This window comes from Bombina bombina, chromosome 6 (genome assembly GCF_027579735.1).
Source record: "Bombina bombina isolate aBomBom1 chromosome 6, aBomBom1.pri, whole genome shotgun sequence".
Lineage (NCBI taxonomy): Eukaryota > Metazoa > Chordata > Amphibia > Anura > Bombinatoridae > Bombina > Bombina bombina.
This window is the reverse complement of record NC_069504.1, coordinates 60,398,013-60,414,702: the sequence shown is the minus strand read 5'-3', so window position 1 is coordinate 60,414,702 and position 16,690 is coordinate 60,398,013. Positions and strand designations below refer to the sequence as shown.

The following is a 16,690-nucleotide window of genomic DNA, read 5'->3' as shown; positions in this document are numbered from 1 at the left end:
TCGCCTTAGTTATCAAAGGCTAGAGACCGGCAAAAGTAGAATTTTGTGACGTAAGCTTCGATCCGCCGGACTCAGTCCGACACAGATCGATTCTTACGTCACTCCAGATGTTTATCAAATGACTAGCAGGTACGCTCGGCACTTTTACGGCCCAGCGTACCTGGTTTTCAAACCGCCACCCCTGGCGGCGGATCCCATAGGAATCAATGGGAGTCTGACCATAGCGAAAGTACAAGTTCGCTGCTGACAGACATCCCATTGATTCCTATGGGAGATGTCTGCACCTAACACCCTAACATGTACCCCGAGTCTAAACACCCCTAATCTGTCCACCCTACACCGCCGCAACTAAATAAAGTTATTAGCCCCTAAACCGCCGCTCCTGGAGCCCACCGCAAGCTACTCTATACATATTAACCCCTAAACCGCCGCTCCCGGAGCCCACCGCAACTATAATAAATGTATTAACCCCTAAACCGCCGCTCCCTGAACCCGCCGCAACCTATATTAAATGTATTAACCCCTATCCTGCCCCCCTACACCGTCGCCACCTATATTAAATGTATTAACCCCTAATCTGCCCCCCCTACACCGTCGCCACCTATAATAAATTTATTAACCCCTAATCTGCCCCCCCTACACCGTCGCCACCTATAATAAATGTATTAACCCCTAATCTGCCCCCCTACACCGTCGCCACCTATAATAAATTTATTAACCCCTAATCTGCCCCCCCTACACCGTCGCCACCTATAATAAATGTATTAACCCCTAATCTGCCCCCCCTACACCGTCGCCACCTATAATAAATGTATTAACCCCTATCCTGCCCCCCACTACGCCGCCGCCACTGCAATCAAATTATTAACCCCTAAACCTAAGTCTAACCCTAACCCTAACGCCCCCCTAACTTAAATATTAATTAAATAAATCTAAATAATATTTTTATTATGAACTAAATTAATCCTATTTAAAACTAAATACTTACCTTTAAAATAAACCCTAATATAGCTACAATATAAATAATAATTATATTCTAGCTATCTTAGGATTTATTTTTATTTTACAGGTACCTTTCAATTTATTTTAACTAGGTACAATAGCTATTAAATAGTTATTAACTATTTAATAGCTTACCTAGCTAAAATAAACTGAAATTTACCTGTAAAATAAATCCTAACCTAAGTTATAATTACACCTAGCACTACACTATACTTTAATAAATTATTCCTATTTAAAACTAAATACTTACCTGTAAAATAAACCCTAATATAGCTACAATATAAATAATAATTATATTCTAGCTATCTTAGGATTTATATTTATTTTACAGGTAACTTTGTATTTATTTTAGCTAGGTAGAATAGTTATTAAATAGTTATTAACTATTTAATAACTACCTAGCTAAAAGAAATACAAAATTACCTGTAAAATAAATCCTAACCTAAGTTACAATTAAACCTAATACTACACTATCATTAAATTAATTAAATAAACTACCTACAAATAACTACAATTAAATACAATTACATAAACTAACTAAAGTACAAAAAATAAAAAAAGCTAAGTTACAAAAAATAAAAAAATAAGTTACAAACATTGTAAAAATATTACAACAATTTTAAGCTACTTACACCTAATCTAAGCCCCCTAATAAAATAACAAACCCCCCCAAAATAAAAAATGCCCTACCCTATTCTAAATTAAATAACGTTCAAAGCCATTTGTGGGGGCATGCCCCAAAAAGTTCAGCTCTTTTGCCTGTAAAAGAAAAATACAACCCCCCCCAACATTATAACCCACCACCCACATACCCCTAATCTAACCCAAACCCCCCTTACAAAAACCTAACACTAATCCCCTGAAGATCATCCTACCTTTAGTCGTCTTCACTCAGCCGAGCAGCGATGGAACCGAAGTGGACATCCGGAGCGGAAGAAGTTAATCCTCCAAGCGGCGCTGAAGACATCTTCCATCTGATGAAGTCATCATCCAGGCGGCGCTGAAGAAATCTTCCATCCGGGCGATGTCATCTTCCAAGAGGCGCTGAAGAGGTCTTCTATCCGGGCGATGTCATCTTCCAAGCCGGGTCTTGAATCTTCCTTCCGCCGACGCGGAACCTCCTTCTTCACCGACGGACTACGACGAATGAAGGCTCCTTTAAGGGACGTCATCCAAGATGGCGTCCCCTCAATTCCGATTGGCTGATAGGATTCTATCAGCCAATCCGAATTAAGGTAGGAAAAATCTGATTGGCTGATGGAATCAGCCAATCAGATTGAGCTCGCATTCTATTGGCTGATCGGAACAGCCAATAGAATGTGAGCTCAATCTGATTCCATCAGCCAATCAGATTTTTCCTATCTTAATTCCGATTGGCTGATAGAATCCTATTAGCCAATCGGAATTGAGGGGACGCCATCTTGGATGACGTCCCTTAAAGGAGCCTTCATTCGTCGTAGTCCGTCGGTGAAGAAGGAGGTTCCGCGTCGGCGGAAGGAAGATTCAAGACCCGGCTTGGAAGATGACATCGCCCGGATAGAAGACCTATTCAGCGCCTCTTGGAAGATGACATCGCCCGGATCGAAGACTTCTTCAGCACCGCCTGGATGATGACTTCATCGGATGGAAGATGTCTTCAGCGCCGCTTGGAAGATTAACTTCTTCCGCTCCGGATGTCCACTTCGGTTCCATCGCTGCTCGGCTGAGTGAAGACGACTCAAGGTAGGATGATCTTCAGGGGATTAGTGTTAGGTTTTTGTAAGGGGGTTTGGGTTAGATTAGGGGTATGTGGGTGGTGGGTTTTAATGTTGGGGGGGTTGTATTTTTCTTTTACAGGCAAAAGAGCTGAACTTTTTGGGGCATGCCCCCACAAATGGCCCTTTTAAGGGCTGGTAAGGTAAAAGAGCTTTGAACTTTATTTAATTTAGAATAGGGTAGGACATTTTTTTATTTTGGGGGGGTTTGTTATTTTATTAGGGGGCTTAGATTAGGTGTAAGTAGCTTAAAATTGTTGTAATATTTTTAAAATGTAACTTATTTTTTTATTTTTTGTAACTTAGCTTTTTTTATTTTTTGTACTTTAGTTAGTTTATGTAATTGTATTTAATTGTAGTTATTTGTATGTAGTTTATTTAATTAATTTAATGATAGTGTAGTATTAGGTTTAATTGTAACTTAGGTTAGAATTTATTTTACAGGTAATTTTGTATTTCTTTTAGCTAGGTAGTTATTAAATAGTTAATAACTATTTAATAACTATTCTAACTAGCTAAAAGAAATACAAAGTTACCTGTAAAATAAATATAAATCCTAAGATAGCTACAATATAATTATAATTTATATTGTAGCTATATTAGGGTTTATTTTACAGGTATTTAGTTTTAAATAGGAATAATTTATTAAAGTATAGTGTAGTGTTAGGTGTAATTATAACTTAGGTTAGGATTTATTTTACAGGTAAATTTCAGTTTATTTTAGCTAGGTAAGCTATTAAATAGTTAATAACTATTTAATAGCTATTGTACCTAGTTAAAATAAATTGAAAGATGCCTGTAAAATAAAAATAAATCCTAAGATAGCTAGAATATAATTATTATTTATATTGTAGCTATATTAGGGTTTATTTTAAAGGTAAGTATTTAGTTTTAAATATGATTAATTTAGTTAATAATAGAAATATTATTTAGATTTATTTAATTAATATTTAAGTTAGGGGGGCGTTAGGGTTAGACTTAGGTTTAGGGGTTAATAATTTTATTACAGTGGCGGCGGTGTAGTGGGGGGCCGTATAGGGGTTAATAAATTTATTATAGGTGACGACGGTGTAGGGGGGGCAGGATAGGGGTTAATAGGTTTAATATAGGTTGCGGCGGGTTCAGGGAGCGGCGGTTTAGGGGTTAAACTATTTATTTAGTTGCGGAGAGGTGCGGGATCAGCAGGATAGGGGTTAATAACTTTATTATAGAGGGCGACGGTGTAGGGGGGGGCAGGATAGGGGTTACTAGGTATAATGTAGGTGGCAGCGGTGTCCGGGAGCGGCGGTTTAGGGGTTAATACATTTATAAGAGTTGCGGCAGGGTCTAGGAGCGGCGGTTTAGGGGTTAGTAACTTTATTGAGTTGCGGGGGGCTCCGGGGGCGCCGGTATAGGGATAGAACAGTGTAGTTTAGTGTGGGTGCTTAGTGACAGGCTAGCAATAAAGCTGGGAAAAAGCCGAAGGGCAGCGAGATCGGATGAGTGATAACTCTCACAGTCCGCTGCTCATCGCCCTACGGCTTTTTGACAGCTTTTTTTGATAACTTAGGCGAACGTATTCAAGGTCCGCGGCGGCGAAGGTAGGCGAGCTTAGGCGGGCGTATTGGGCCGGCGAAGTCAGAAAAGTAGACGGCTTGATAACTACCCCCCAAAGTGCTATTAAACTTGAAATTAGAATTGAAGTTTATTATAATGGGCTTTCATTATTTTTTCCTTCACATTTTCCCTCTAATTTAACCCTGAAAATAATTTTTTTCCGCTGCCTACAGAGAAACTGTATTGCAGTCTTTAGAACGCAGAAGGTTAACCCTGAAACATTCTACAAAGTGATTGTGTAATCAGTGTAGGAGTATCAGGCAGCAGGGGTGACAGCAAATAACATTTATTCAAAAGTTATATAGACAAAAATAAGGCAACGTTTCGGGAGGTTATCCCTTAATCATGCCATGGTGGCATGATTAAGGGATAACCTCCCGAAACGTTGCCTTATTTTTGTCTATATAACTTTTGAATAAATGTTATTTGCTGTCACCCCTGCTGCCTGTTATTCATACTGTTTGGGGTCCTGGGTAGTGACCCTGGGGTGACGTGCATTACCTCTTTTGAGTGCTGGAATTTCCTTTGTTGATTTTAATCAGTGTAGGAGCTCATTTATATTTGGTTACTGCAAAGGAGATAAGATAAACATACTATATAAACTGTTTTAAAGGGTATATCCATGGACTGCAAAAAATTTGAAATATTGCTAACATAAAGACAGTTTAATGCTCATAGGCCATTTATTTTATATACACAATTATTTTACAATGCAATGATTAAGGGCCCCATTTATCAATCTGCAAAAGCAGCTTTTGGCCCCAGCGTTTTAGGCTAAAATCAGGCAGAATTAAATATTGTAATCCCTAACCGATTGGGATTATTGATGCTTGCATGCGATTGGAAATATATATAAATAATACTGCAATAGCGAACCTTACCCGTCTAGCCATTAATAAATGGGGCCATAACTTCCTACAAGGAGGCTGTGATCTCCACAGGAAAGTTTATCTAGCTTGATTTGACTGTTCAAAGCAAGGAGCACCAGGTACAAACTGAATTTTGGTAAAACTTCAACTTTATTCTTAAATATTAAAATGTTAATACATCAGGGGGTACAAACAACATGTAGTAGTGCAAACCCGTGATATCAGCTGATTCGGCTTTCCCTGTAGTCTTAGCTGAATTATATAACCGGATACCAACTTCTTATAGGTAGTAAAACAATTTAATTGGATAAAAACAATAATGAAGTGCACCAATCCAAACTCCTATAATAAACATCATTTAGTGAAAATGTATATATGTATATACGTTAACCTCACAAATTATTCACCCATTATTTTAATGCAACTATATACGTTCTCCAAACACATCATTTGAAATGTATTCCTTTCTAAATTTCAACTCTTTCCACATTAGTATCTGTGTCATTTCATTTTACGTCTCATTAAAGAAAAAAACAATAAAAGAGATCAATTGGAAATGGGTTATGCGCAAGCAATAGTGCAATTTATCAAAAGCCCCAATAACCATACTGTTTAAATTGATATAACTGTATACTAATTCTCACTTCTTTTTATGTTATAATGAAAAAATCTTTTTAATCTCCCCTTTAATACAACTAATATTATAAGAATTGTATCTCTATAGCTGGTGTTAGTGCACTGTTAGGTTGATATTCCTTTTTTATTCGATAATATCTAGAATATTCCTTTTGTAATTCGAATCCCTGTGTATCAAATTCCCAGTTATAACTCTGTATCATACAACACTGTATATCCTTTTTCACGTCATTTTCTCATATGTAGCACCTGTCAGAAGTGGTGAATGAATATACGGTTCTTGATGTGTGCAGCTAATACTGGATATGAAATATTCTGCACATTTGTACATGGGTATTATAGTATTAGATAACATATTTTAGCAATGCTATCATAAGTTGCAACTTGTCCCTAGAGAAGTACAGTATATACTGAGTTAAACCCATAAGCTACATCTTAGAGGTCGGTTTATCAATCTGCGGTGGACAGGGGCGTGCATAAGCGCCCCTGTCTGCCGCAGCTCACCTCTGCGGGCGGAATTCCCCATGTGGAATTCAGCATTGCACACGAGCGCTATTTTGCACTCGCGTGCAATGCCGCCCCTTGCCCGTGCACAGCCAATCATGCAGAGGCAGGAGCTGTCAATCTCCCTGGTCAGACGAGACCGGGGAGATTGAAATTTGCCACCTTAGAGGTGGTGAAAGGTTAGGAAAGCAGCAGTATGATGACTGCTGCTTGTTAAATACGACGTGCAGGTTCTCTTGTGAGAACAAGCAGTCGTAGGGGGTCGAAAGGTTTGCAAAGCCTTTGATAAATCGACCACTTAGTCTTCTTTAGCAACCAAGTGTTAACATTGTAGCCCTCTATGAAATCCCAAGGGGCTAAAGATTGCAGCCCTCTTTAACAGTCTGTAGTTTAGCATTGTAGCCCTCTTTAACAGATACATTGAGGAGTAACTAATTAACTGACTCACTGTCATCTATATATGTATGTGGAACACTACAGTAGCTTTAATTCTTTTGTATAAACTTCTGGAACAACAATATTATGTTCCATTGTTGGCTGATGAGTCAGCTACGTATATGCTGAATATATTGACAAATAACTGACTCTCTACCGTCCACATATTTATTTGGAATTTAAAGTTAGCACATTTCAACTGCAGGAACCTCTATAACATATACTATATCACCTATATATATATTGTTACTAGATATATAAGGTCCTTTTATGCCTACTCTAGTTCCTTTCCTGAGACAATAGCAGAACCCGTATGTGAAATAGGTGGGTAGTTTGTTATTTTACTACCCTGTAACAATTGCATTATATATTCCCTTAACCTTACTGTCTTGGTGGCACAAATTTTGTTTCTGGTCATTTAGTTTTTAAAAGTTTACTTATTTATAATGTACTTAATAAAGTTTGTTTTTTTATCCGCCGTGCGTTCCTATTTGACAGGGACTTCACTTGTTGCAATATAGTATATGTGTACAAGTACAGGTCATTTTATTATCTGCTTTGCTCTCTACTTAGAAGCAAATCAGATATTTGTGGAACCTATGGTGAGGAGTGCTAATCTGTATACACTTTTATAGTTGTTTTTTCCACTATTTATTCTCTGTCACAGTCTGTAGGTTAGCATTGTAGAACGCTTTAATAGTCTGTAGGTTAGCATTGTAGCCCTCTTTAACAGTCTGTAGGTTAGCATTGTAGCCCTCTTTAACAGTCTGTAGGTTAGCATTGTAGCCCTCTTTAACAGTCTGTAGGTTAGCATTGTAGCCCTCTTTAACAGTCTGTAGGTTAGCATTGTAGCCCTCTTTAACAGTCTGTAGGTTAGCATTGTAGCCCTCTTTAACAGTCTGTAGGTTAGCATTGTAGCCCTCTTTAACAGTCTGTAGGTTAGCATTGTAGCCCTCTTTAACAGTCTGTAGGTTAGCATTGTAGCCCTCTTTAACAGTCTGTAAGTTAGCATTGTAGCCCTCTTTAACAGTCTGTAGGTTAGCATTGTAGCCCTCTTTAACAGTCTGTAGGTTAGCATTGTAGCCCTCTTTAACAGTCTGTAGGTTAGCATTGTAGCCCTCTTTAACAGTCTGTAGGTTAGCATTGTAGCCCTCTTTAACAGTCTGTAAGTTAGCATTGTAGCCCTCTTTAACAGTCTGTAGGTTAGCATTGTAGCCCTCTTTAACAGTCTGTAGGTTAGCATTGTAGCCCTCTTTAACAGTCTGTAGGTTAGCATTGTAGCCCTCTTTAACAGTCTGTAGGTTAGCATTGTAGCCCTCTTTAACAGTCTGTAGGTTAGCATTGTAGCCCTCTTTAACAGTCTGTAAGTTAGCATTGTAGCCCTCTTTAACAGTCTGTAGGTTAGCATTGTAGCTCTCTTTAACAGTCTGTAGGTTAGCATTGTAGCCCTCTTTAACAGTCTGTAAGTTAGCATTGTAGCCCTCTTTAACTGTCTGTAGGTTAGCATTGTAGCCCTCTTTAACAGTCTGTAAGTTAGCATTGTAGCCCTCTTTAACAGTCTGTAGGTTTGTATTGTAGCCCTCTTTAATAGTCTGTAGGTTAGCATTGTAGCCCTCTTTAACAGTCTGTAGGTTAGCATTGTAGCCCTCTTTAACAGTCTGTAGGTTAGCATTGTAGCCCTCTTTACCAGTCTGTAGGTTAATATTGTAGCCCTCTTTAACAGTCTGTAGGTTAGCATTTTAGCCCTCTTTAACAGTCTGTAGGTTAATATTGTAGCCCTCTTTAACAGTCTGTAGGTAAGCATTGTAGCCCTCTTTAACAGTCTGTAGGTTAGCATTGTAGCCCTCTTTAACAGTCTGTAGGTTAGCATTGTAATCCTCTTTAACAGTCTGTAGGTTAGCATTGTAGCCCTCTTTAACAGTCTGTAGGTTAGTATTGTAGCCCTCTTTAACAGTCTGTAGGTTAGCATTGTAGCCCTCTTTAACAGTCTGTAGGTTAGCATTGTAGCCCTCTTTAACAGTCTGTAGGTTAGCATTGTAATCCTCTTTAACAGTCTGTAGGTTAGCATTGTAGCCCTCTTTAACAGTCTGTAGGTTAGCATTGTAGCCCTCTTTAACAGTCTGTAGGTTAGCATTGTAGCCCTCTTTAACAGTCTGTAGGTTAGTATTGTAGCCCTCTTTAACAGTCTTTTGGTTAGCATTGTAGCCCTCTTTAACAGTCTGTAGGTTAGCATTGTAGCCCTCTTTAACAGTCTGTAGGTTAGTATTGTAGCCCTCTTTAACAGTCTTTTGGTTAGCATTGTAGCCCTCTTTAACAGTCTGTAGGTTAGTATTGTAGCCCTCTTTAACAGTCTGTAGGTTAGCATTGTAGCCCTCTTTAACAGTCTTTTGGTTAGCATTGTAACCCTCTTTAACAGTCTGTAGGTTAGTATTGTAGCCCTCTTTAACAGTCTGTAGGTTAGCATTGTAGCCCTCTTTAACAGTCTGTAGGTTAGCATTGTAGCCCTCTTTAACAGTCTGTAGGTTAGCATTGTAGCCCTCTTTAACAGTCTGTAAGTTAGCATTGTAGCCCTCTTTAACAGTCTGTAGGTTAGCATTGTAGCCCTCTTTAACAGTCTGTAAGTTAGCATTGTAGCCCTCTTTAACAGTCTGTAGGTTAGCATTGTAGCCCTCTTTAACAGTCTGTAGGTTAGCATTGTAGCCCTCTTTAACAGTCTGTAGGTTAGCATTGTAGCCCTATTTACCAGTCTGTAGGTTATCATTGTAGCTCTCTTTAACAGTCTTTTGGTTAGCATTGTAGCCCTCTTTAACAGTCTTTTGGTTAGCATTGTAGCCCTCTTTAACAGTCTTTTGGTTAGCATTGTAGCCCTCTTTAACAGTCTGTAGGTTAGCATTGCAGTCCTCTTTAACAGTCTGTAGGTTAGCATTGTAACCCTCTTTAACAGTCTGTAGGTTAGCATTGTAGCCCTCTTTAACAGTCTGTAGGTTAGCATTGTAGCCCTCTTTAACAGTCTGTAGGTTAGCATTGTAGCCCTCTTTAACAGTCTGTAGGTTAGCATTGTAGCCCTCTTTAACAGTCTGTAGGTTAGCATTGTAGTCCTCTTTAACAGTCTGTAGGTTAGTATTGTAGCCCTCTTTAACAGTCTGTAAGTTAGCATTGTAGCCCTCTTTAACAGTCTGTAGGTTAGCATTGTAGCCCTCTTTAACAGTCTGTAGGTTAGCATTGTAGCCCTCTTTAACAGTCTGTAGGTTAGCATTGTAGCCCTCTTTAACAGTCTGTAGGTTAGCATTGTAGCCCTCTTTAACAGTCTGTAGGTTAGCATTGTAGCCCTCTTTAACAGTCTGTAAGTTAGCATTGTAGCCCTCTTTAACAGTCTGTAGGTTAGCATTGTAGCCCTCTTTAACAGTCTGTAGGTTAGCATTGTAGTCCTCTTTAACAGTCTGTAGGTTAGCATTGCAGTCCTCTTTAACAGTCTGTAGGTTAGCATTGTAGTCCTCTTTAACAGTCTGTAGGTTAGCATTGCAAGCCTTTTTGGGAGCACAAGTAGTTAAATATTGCAGCCATATTTCTCAGAATGTGTTTAAAGGTATAGGAAGTCTAAATTAAACTTGCATGGTTCAGATAGAGCATGCCATTTTAAGGCACTTTTAAATTTGCTTCTATATTCAAATGTGCTTTGTTCTCTTTGCATCCCTTGCTGAAAAAGAATATGCACATACCCTACACTAAAGGGAGATAGCTGCTAATTGGATTCTGCACACATTTGTCTCTTGTGATTGGCTAGCTCGATGTGTTTATGTAGTTGCCACTAGTGCAAGCTAAATTTGATAACAAAAGTAAATTGAAAGGTTGTTTAAAATTGTTTGTATTATCCAAATCATGAAATAAAATTTTGGGGTTTCCTGTCCCTTTAAGGATTTTGAAATAAATATATATTCTAAAAATATAATAGAATAATGTGTGAAAAGATGCTAGAAAAGTATTGTTGGATGGACTGGAAAACATCCCCCAGAAAATCAATGTAAATTACTAGCAGATTTTATTATATGTGAAGCCACTTGAAAAACAATTCAAAACTGTGGTTTCTAATGAACTAGGATACCCCACACTAAGTTTTCAAATGGTGTGCTCTGCAGTATCACAACTTTGTTCTTAAAAGCCGTGACTGCTCCCCATATGCCTCCTCCAACTGTGATCGGCCCCTTTTTGCCCACCATTATTTTGCTCAGGTTCCCTACAGGTCTACCCTGGTCATGGAGCTGCAATACTTCCTGAGCAGAGTTTTATCTGTGCGTAGTCCCTTTGTGGTGGTTAAACACATAGACCCACATTACAAGTAGCGAGCAGATATGTTAGCACCATTGTGTGTTAGTTCATGTCAGATAATAATAACTCTATGGGGCCGATTTAACAAGGGCCGAATGGCCCCTGATCCCCCTGTTTCCGCGTATGCCTTCAGGCTTGCGGGAAACAGCAGTTAAGAAGCAGCGGCCTTAAGACCGCTGCTCCTTAAGTAGTCTGCCGAGGCTGCAGACATCAATCAGCCCAATCATGTTGATTGACACCCCCTGCTAGTGGCCGATTGGCCGTGAATCTGCAGGGGGCGGCATTGCACAAGCAGTTCACCCTAACTGCTTGTGCAATGATAAATGCGGACAGCATACGCTGTCGGCATTCAGCGATGCCGGACGGACATGATCCGCTACAGCGGATCATGTCCGTCCAACTGTTGATAAATCGGCCCCTTAGCCTCATTTCTTCAGTTCTTCATTTAATTCTGTGCTACACTATTTCAGTGAAGCTTAAAGGGGCATGAACCCCCAAATTGTTCTTTCGTGATTCAGAAATATTTTGAACAGCTTTAAAATGTATTCTGTCATTACATTTGCTTTAGTCTTTTGTTTAGTTTTTTATTTATTTAAGGACTACTAGCTGAACACATCAGGTGAGCCAATGTCAGGAAGCACATATGTGTATCTACCAATCAGCAGCTAGATCTCAGTAGTGCATTGCTGCTTCTGAGCCTACCTATGTATGCTTTTTAACAAAGGATACCAAGAGAACAAAGCAAATAAGATAATAAAAGTAAATTGGAAAGTTGTTTAAAACTGCATGTCCTGTCTGATCTGTGAAAGATTCATTTTTAACTTTACGGTCCCTTTAAGCAGAAAACATCGGCCTCATAAAGGGCTAAATCTTAAAGTGCTATTTTTGATTGATCATGAGTGCAACACTTAAAGGGGCATTAAACCCCCCAAAAATTCTTTCATTATTCAGATAGAGAATACGATTTTAAACAACATTCCAATTTACTTTCATTATCTAATTTTCTTTATTCTTTAGATGTCCTTTGTTTAACAAATAGCAATGCACATGGGTGAGCCAATCACACGAGGCATCTGTGTGCAGCCACCAATCAGCAGCTTCTGAGCCTATCTAGATATGCTTTTCCGCAAAGAATATCAAGAGAATTATGCAAATTAGATAATAGAAATAAATTAGAAAGGTGTTTAAAATTGCTTGCTCTTTCTAAATCTTGAAAGAAAGAATTTGATTTTATTGTCCCTTTAACCCGCCATTTAAAGGGACATGAAACCCAACATTTTTCTTTCATGATTCTGATAGAGAATACACTTTTAAACAACTTTCCAATTTACTTCTGTTGTCTAATTTGCTTCATTCTATTGGCATCCTGTGTTGAAGAAGCAGCAGTGCACTACTGGGAGCTAGTTAACACACAGGGTGAGCCAATAACATAAAGCATAAATGTGCAGCCACCAATCAGCAGCTCCTGAGAATACCTAGGTATCCTTTTCAACAAAGAATATTAATAGAACAAAACAAATGAGATAATAGAAGTAAACTGGAAAATTATTTAAAATCACAAGCTCTATCTAAATATGGTAAGAACAAAATTGAGTTTCATGTCCCTTTAATATGAGCACAGTGAGCATCAGTCATGAAAAATATAGGTTGTGCTAAAAACGTTTTGGCCACATTTTTAACCCTATACTTGTAATACCAGATTGTGCTTTATTTGTTGCACAAGAGCGAACACAAGATAATGCACCCTGCGCTATTGCTCTTTATAGTAAGTTAGGTTCAGTAAAGTTGAAATCTTAACATCATAAAAAAGGAAATAGCATTGCAATAGAATCCATGACAAATAAATTAAAATAAAGGCTCTCTGCCTTTGTTGTGAACCACAAAAAAACCTCAATTCACTGCAAATAATTTTCCTGGTTTGCAGAGCCCTAGAGAAATCTAGCTGAATTGGATAATTGTTTCAGTTCCTTTCACAATAAACATGGGGGTGGTTTGATTAAATTAAATTGTATTGCCGTGAATAATAATAATAAAATAATAAATTAAAAAAAAACAATAAAACGGAACCAAGAAAATGTGCTGTGATCTACAACAACTTTCTGGAAAATTCTCATAGGAATTTGCAGATTTAAATATTAATAGGGCTGTGTGCGCCTCTACAATTATGTAGCTATTTTAGGCAGACAAATTAGATGTTGACATTCTTAGTGTTTTTCTCGCGTTTTGGGTTTGAATGATTGTTTTGCCTAAGATTTAAAAAAAAGACAGCTCAGTAGCTGTGCATTGGCATAACAATGACGTTGAGGTTTAGCCTGAGCCCTACGAACATTTTCATAAATGCGTAGTGTTGTCCTGCTCTTAAAGGGACAGTATGCACCAATTTTCATATAACTGCATGCAATGGACACAATTATAAAGAAGAATATGCACAGATTCTAATATAAAAATCCAGTATAAAACCTTTTAAAAACTTCCTTAGAAGCTCCCAGATTAGTACTGTAGACATGGTTAGTCTGGGACACCTAGTTAAAGGGGCTGGAAAAGTCAGGATGAGCAGACACTCCCCCCATCCCCGCAAATGAAAAGACCCATTATACAGTCGGAAAATCAGCACAATGTTATTTAAAAATAAGCAAAACTATACATTGGTTACAAAAAATACTCCCAGATAGGCTATATAAATGGATCATCAACAAAAGATTTTTGCAAAGAAAAATCTAGTGTACAATGTCCCTTTAATGACAAATGAAATCTATTTTTTTTCTTTTATGAGTCAGATTCTCATGTATATGTTTGTTAAACATAAATGATACTGTGATTTATCAATATCAGAGAATAGCCTATACTCTCTACAGCATGGACAATAGTACTGATACCTATGAGTACCTGGGCTTATCTCGACCACGAAACAAAACATTACAAATCTGACAAAAGTATTTGAAGAGTAAGGAATTTCCATAAACTCTACAAATGCTAATAACCTGGGTTGGTTGGTACACCCACTGTAATGCCAGACTGTAATAAAAAATATTCTGGTCTTGACTCACTTGCTGATAACTAGTGCTGGTTTGTACACCCATGGACATGAAACGTCTTATAATTAGAACTTTACTCATAAAGTAATACCAGTACAGTGTGAACATTTTCTGAATACATTAACTTACTTGCTGCAATTGGCTTTCAAAGGTCAACTGCTCCCAAGGAGCCTATCTGTTGTTTTTTTCCTGTAGTGGTGATAGCAAAATTTGCGTTGTTTTGCAGTACCCTTTTTTTTATCTCCTCTGCTGAGGCAAGTTAGGTACAGATATAATTGAGCTTGAATAATGATAAGACAAAAAATGGCTTGGGAAGTCTAGAATCTGCATACAAAGAGAGAAGCGCTCTACCAGGAACGAACAACAGCTCAGTGGCTTGTTCTATGGCGATTTACCACCCGGAAGCAGCCTCTTTTAGACCAGTGTGCTTTTCACAGAATAAAACTTTCCTGAAGTATATCAGTCTGATCCCGCCAAGTAAGGTCAGTCCAGCCCCAAAATACCAGGCAATTCTCCTCTGAACAAGGAACATGACAACCCCAGACGATCGTTTCGGCCTCCTATGGGCCTCGTCAGTGAGGTGCAGCCACATTCCTCTAAGCACACTGGGCAAGGAGTCCACGTCTGGTTTCCCCCATCACCCATAGGGAGACTTCCCCAGGGTCATAATAATTTGCATACAAAGAGAGAAGCGCTCTACCAGGAACGAACAACAGCTCAGTGGCTTTTTCTATGGCGATTTACCACCCGGAAGCAGCCTCTTTTAGACCAGTGTGCTTTTCACAGAAGAAAACTTTCCTGAAGTATATCAGTCTGATCCCGCCAAGTAAGGTCAGTCCAGCCCCGAAATACCAGGCAATTCTCCTCTGAACAAGGAACATGACAACCCCAGACGATCGTTTCGGCCTCCTATGGGCCTTGTCAGTGAGGTGCAGCCACATTCCTCTAAGCACACTGGGCAAGGAGTCCACGTCTGGTTTCCCCCATCACCCATAGGGAGACTTCCCCAGGGTCATAATAATTTGCATACAAAGAGAGAAGCGCTCTACCAGGAACGAACAACAGCTCAGTGGCTTGTTCTATGGCGATTTACCACCCGGAAGCAGCCTCTTTTAGACCAGTGTGCTTTTCACAGAAGAAAACTTTCCTGAAGTATATCAGTCTGATCCCGCCAAGTAAGGTCAGTCCAGCTCCGAAATACCAGGCAATTCTCCTCTGAACAAGGAACATGACAACCCCAGACGATCGTTTCGGCCTCCTATGGGCCTCGTCAGTGAGGTGCAGCCACATTCCTCTAAGCACACTGGGCAAGGAGTCCACGTCTGGTTTCCCCCATCACCCATAGGGAGACTTCCCCAGGGTCATAATAATTTGCATACAAAGAGAGAAGCGCTCTACCAGGAACGAACAACAGCTCAGTGGCTTGTTCTATGGCGATTTACCACCCGGAAGCAGCCTCTTTTAGACCAGTGTGCTTTTCACAGAAGAAAACTTTCCTGAAGTATATCAGTCTGATCCCGCCAAGTAAGGTCAGTCCAGCCCCGAAATACCAGGCAATTCTCCTCTGAACAAGGAACATGACAACCCCAGACGATCGTTTCGGCCTCCTATGGGCCTCGTCAGTGAGGTGCAGCCACATTCCTCTAAGCACACTGGGCAAGGAGTCCACGTCTGGTTTCCCCCATCACCCATAGGGAGACTTCCCCAGGGTCATAATAATTTGCATACAAAGAGAGAAGCGCTCTACCAGGAACGAACAACAGCTCAGTGGCTTGTTCTATGGCGATTTACCACCCGGAAGCAGCCTCTTTTAGACCAGTGTGCTTTTCACAGAAGAAAACTTTCCTGAAGTATATCAGTCTGATCCCGCCAAGTAAGGTCAGTCCAGCCCCGAAATACCAGGCAATTCTCCTCTGAACAAGGAACATGACAACCCCAGACGATCGTTTCGGCCTCCTATGGGCCTCGTCAGTGAGGTGCAGCCACATTCCTCTAAGCACACTGGGCAAGGAGTCCACGTCTGGTTTCCCCCATCACCCATAGGGAGACTTCCCCAGGGTCATAATAATTTGCATACAAAGAGAGAAGCGCTCTACCAGGAACGAACAACAGCTCAGTGGCTTGTTCTATAGCGATTTACCACCCGGAAGCAGCCTCTTTTAGACCAGTGTGCTTTTCACAGAAGAAAACTTTCCTGAAGTATATCAGTCTGATCCCGCCAAGTAAGGTCAGTCCAGCCCCGAAATACCAGGCAATTCTCCTCTGAACAAGGAACATGACAACCCCAGACGATCGTTTCGGCCTCCTATGGGCCTCGTCAGTGAGGTGCAGCCACATTCCTCTAAGCACACTGGGCAAGGAGTCCACGTCTGGTTTCCCCCATCACCCATAGGGAGACTTCCCCAGGGTCATAATAATTTGCATACAAAGAGAGAAGCGCTCTACCAGGAACGAACAACAGCTCAGTGGCTTGTTCTATGGCGATTTACCACCCGGAAGCAGCCTCTTTTAGACCAGTGTGCTTTTCACAGAA

General features: G+C 39.8%; 1 protein-coding gene across 1 annotated transcript in view; it reads left to right on the top strand.

Moving 5' to 3' along the window:
- Positions 1 to 16,690, top strand: part of SFMBT2 (Scm like with four mbt domains 2) — a 393,890-nt gene that overhangs the window by 88,697 nt on the left and 288,503 nt on the right. The gene's annotated exons all lie outside the window — the stretch shown is intronic.